This window comes from Gossypium hirsutum, chromosome A04 (genome assembly GCF_007990345.1).
Source record: "Gossypium hirsutum isolate 1008001.06 chromosome A04, Gossypium_hirsutum_v2.1, whole genome shotgun sequence".
NCBI lineage: Eukaryota > Viridiplantae > Streptophyta > Magnoliopsida > Malvales > Malvaceae > Gossypium > Gossypium hirsutum.
The window spans coordinates 23,315,050-23,319,704 of NC_053427.1; the positions used below are offsets into that span (position 1 = coordinate 23,315,050).

Genomic DNA, 4,655 nt, shown 5'->3' on the forward strand with positions numbered 1-4,655 from the left:
TACTCACAAGTACTTAGTACCTTTTGTGAACTAGAACACACATTTTACAACTTTTACAATTTTGTCCTAAATATCAAATCAGACCCTCTATCGTTAAAATTTCTAAACGAAATTTTCACACAATCATGAAATCATGCCATAGACCATAAAATGATAACGAAATAATTATTTCTATCTCAAATTTATGGTCCCAAAACCACTATTCCAATTAGGCCCTCATTCGGGATATTACATAACTGATATAGCCCTATGCTATATTTGACTATAATCGAGCATGACATATTGCATACACTTATATATTATGACATGACATGTTGCATAGGGGTGGGTTAGCAATATTTGGAGGAAGTGTACTATACTGCAGCTCTGCTGCATATATTGTTTAGTGCCGCAACCGGTGCAATATTCTGGAGTGTAAGGATGGGTGGGTCGATTTTATCCCCACATGGAGTGTAGAGTTGGAGGGAGTGGAGTGTAGAGGATGGATGGGTAGGACAATTGCTTGCATCTCTATTACTGTACTGAATTGGGCTAAGGCCCACACTAATACTATTACCGTAATGGGCTAAGGCTCACACAGATAGTACTATTGATAAGGGCCTAGGCCCAGACTATTTACACTGCATGATTTTCTATCTGAAAAAATAGGGATTACACACTGAGTTTCAATAAACTCACTCTTTTGATTATCTGCGCAGGTAATCTTCAGGCGGGTCGGTGCTACAAGGAACTCGGAGGTGACCACACCACTGTTTACGTTTTAGTTTTTGATTTCTAGTAAAGGCAATTTTATTTGGGTAAATTTTATGTAATAAGGCCATTTTAAGTTTTATTTTTATTTGGGGATTTATTTCAATTTACTTAAACCTATTAGTAGTAGGACTCGGGTTTTCAAAAAGTAAATGATTTTCAGCTACCATACTACGTAACTTGTTTTAAAAGCTTCGCAACGAAAAAAAAAGTTTTAAAGTGTAATTAGAGTTTAGTATAGAGCATGCTTTGCTAGACAAACTTGTAATCTAACAAGTGGATAAAATAAGTTAGCTTCTCATAAAGATCAGAAGTGAGGTTTTACTCAAATGGACTTTTCTAATAGAACTTTGTTTTTCAAACTCACTCGAATGTGACATCATAAATTCAGACATAACGTCTAGGCCGGGTTTAGGGTGTTATAGAAATAAGGCATCTTAAATTTTTAACTTTTAATTTGGGATTTTTTTATTATGATGCATATTTGCTAGAAGTAGGACACGAGTTTTCAAAATGATAAATGCTTTTCAAAATACTGCAAGTACGTATTCTATTTCAAAAAGCTTCCACAAACAAACAACGCTTTTAAAAAGATAACTACGATCTAATTGATTAACTATTTTGTTAAAACAACTTGTGTTTTAACACTGAACAAGACGACCTAGATACTACCTAAGATTTTGAAGAGGGTTAATATAGAATGGGTTTTTTTCAAACGAAATTTCATCTTATGAAAAAGACTTTCATGTGGCACCGCCAGACTCGGCCATAACATCTAGGCCGGGTTTAAGGTGTTACAACATGTGTGGCTGGCCAAGGGAGGGCTCTTCGGCTGATAATTTTAGCTATTTTTAGTAGCATTCTTCAACTACAAAACCCCTTAAGCTAATCATTTGAATCACATCTCATTCATTCATACCTTTTCTCTCTTCTCTCCACTTTCTCTCATTTTCCCATTCGAAGTTCCTTGCTCTTTTGTCAATTTCTCCTCTTGAGAAAGGGATCTTCTTCAGCCATTTTGGAGTAGGAATTGAGTGTTCCTAGCAGCCCTGATCAATGAGAACAATAAAGAAGGAAGAACTGAGCAACCTAGTCAAGCCACGGAAAAACACCAGATTTGATTCTTGTTCCCTATCTCTTTAAATTTTGTTGTTTTGTGATGAACACATCTATTAATATTTATGTTGTTGGATTGGTTAATTTAATTAGCTTATCTTGAATTTAATTTGTGTTGGGTTCATTGCATTTCGTGCTCTTAAATTATTAAAATTGTGTTTATGCTATTATAGGCCTCGGTAAAATGCTTGACTAAGTAAAATCATTTCTAAGTTATTCTTTCATTATAATTGTGAGGGAACTAATGAATTAATTATTTAAACGGATTGAAATTGTAATTAATTGACACAATACTTAATTAGTGCATTTTTATTCTTCTAAGGTAACTGATGGCTAAATTAGCATTGTATCTGGCGATACATTTGTCTTGCATAACATGCAAGATTATTGTGATTAAACTATTTCAAGGTAAGGATACCTTGTTACCTCACATAGTCTTTTATGTGCTTATTAGATTTAATTAAATTTTTGAATTAACATAGGAATATGCAAGAGATTTGTTCAATTGAATGAGTATGTATGTGCAATAACATGTTTGCTTATTAGAATCTGTTTAATTGATTGAATTAAATAGAGATATGTTAAGAGATGAATGGATTTGTGTAGGTGAGTATGTTCATAAGTTAGCAAACTACCGAGTTGCGTGAATTTATTTGCAACAACATAAACATGAGTTTAATAATTCTAAGTTAAAGAAATGTAATTAATCCAACACAATTATGTAATCTTGATTAAATCATATTTTGAAATCATGCATTAGAACTTTTATTTTTATTCAGTTTAAAATCTTATATTTTTAATCACCCTTTTTGAAAACAAAATATTTTTTTTACCAAAGTGTTTTAAATTGCATTCATAAATAATTCTTTTCACAGTCTCTATGGGTACAATAACTCGAAATTTACTTGTCATTTTGTGGTTGTGTACACTTGCACATTTCCGTCGTTCCAAGTCTTTGGCGCCGTTGCCGGGGACTGTTTTAGAAGACATTATTTGTGAAATTGTTAATTATGCATTTTGGTCTACTTTTTTTTGTTAAATTTTAATTTCATTTTTTATTTTTTGTGTTTGTTTCAGGTGTTAATGAGTATTTATCAAACCATTGACTTACTCCACGTACACCTTGAAATTGACAGGAATTTCTAAGAAAGGAGAAGACAAGTGAACCAAAGAAGGATCGAAGATATGAATTTCAAAATTCCAAACCAAAATCTAGGAGGAACATTCACTTATAATATTCACAATCCGATTATTGTCGCCGATGATAGAAACTGTGCCATTCAAACAATATGCCATTCCTCTATTCAACGAGCTCAATCCGAGTATTAAGAGACCTGAAATTGAGGCACAACAATTCAAGCTGAAGCCGGTCATGTTCCAAATGTTGCAAAGTATGGGTCAATTTAGTGGGATTCCTACTGAAGATCCACATTTTCATCTTCAACTATTCATGAAAGTGAGTCATTCATTTAAACTAGTCGGGGTGACTGAAGACGTCTTGAGATTGAGATTATTTCCAAACTCCTTAAGAGATAGAGCACGAGCGTGGTTGAGCTCCCTACTGTCCGGTTCCATAACTACATGGCAAGAGTTGATTGAACGATTCTTAATGAAATATTTCCCTCGATCTTTAACTACCAAGATCCAAAATGAAAACACTTCATTTCAACAACTTGATGAAGAATCTTTATTTGAGGCATGGGAGCTGTTCAAGGAATTACTACGAAATTGCCCTCATCACGACTTTCTTTGTTGTGTTCAAATAGAGACTTTCTATATTGGTCTCAATATTCATACTAGAATGATGGTGGATGTTTCGGAAAATGGAGCCTTTCTTTCTAAGTTTTATAACGATGCTTACGAGATTATTGAAAGAATTGCCAGCAATAATGGCCAGCCAACTGAGTAGCCTCAGAAAGATGAGTAGTAGAAGTACATAAAGCGGACACACTTGCTTCTTTGGCAGCCTAGGTATCCCTTACGTCTTCTATGCTTAAGAACATAACTGTTAATGGTTTCAACAGTAATCAACAGGTCAGCAATTGAACCAGTTCAAGAATATTTCTTGTAAATACTATGGAGATGGCCATTTCTTTGAAAATTGCCCATCGAATCAAGAGTCAAATTATTACATGGGAAATTAGAATTGGAATGGTCCGCAATCAAATTTTTACAACTCTTCATGGCAGAATCATCCAATTTCTACATGAAGTAATCAATAGGCAGACTATAGCGACTTTGTTATTCCATTTCGACCAAATTATCCATCGAAATTTTCTCAACAAGTGCAACAACCCCCACCAACTGAATCTTCAAGTGATCTTGAGAATCTGCTGAAGGCATACATACTGAAGAATGATACCAATTTAAGAAATCTGGAAAACCAAATGGTTCAGCTAACCGATGAATTTTGAAATAAACCCCAAGGTATTTGGCCATGCAACACAGAATATCCAAAAATTTTGGGCAAAGAACATTGCAAAACAGTCTCTTTGCCAAGTGGAAAGACATTGGAGCCCAATGTGGTTGAGGTTCAAGATGGCTCAAGACAAAGAGGAAGTTCAACGAAGTGTTGAAACTCCTGTATTACAGAAGTTAGATTCAATGATCCTTGATGAGGAAAACTCTAAACCAATTAGTTCTGATTACCTAACAACCTTGTTGGATACAGAAAAATTTCCATAGAAGAGTTGTCTGGTTAAAGCTAAGATTCCACCGCTGCCATATCCTCAACGATTCTAGAAGCAGTAAAATGGTGCTCAGATGAAAGAAATCTTTGATGACGAGGT

General features: G+C 34.4%; 1 non-coding gene across 1 annotated transcript; it reads right to left on the reverse strand.

The window, feature by feature from the left end:
- Positions 1 to 3,505: 3,505 nt before the first annotated feature.
- LOC121228403 (small nucleolar RNA R71) lies at positions 3,506 to 3,612 on the reverse strand. The gene has a single exon (XR_005925979.1). It is a non-coding gene; the product is annotated as a small nucleolar RNA R71 (small nucleolar RNA).
- Between the last annotated feature and the right edge of the window lie 1,043 nt (positions 3,613 to 4,655).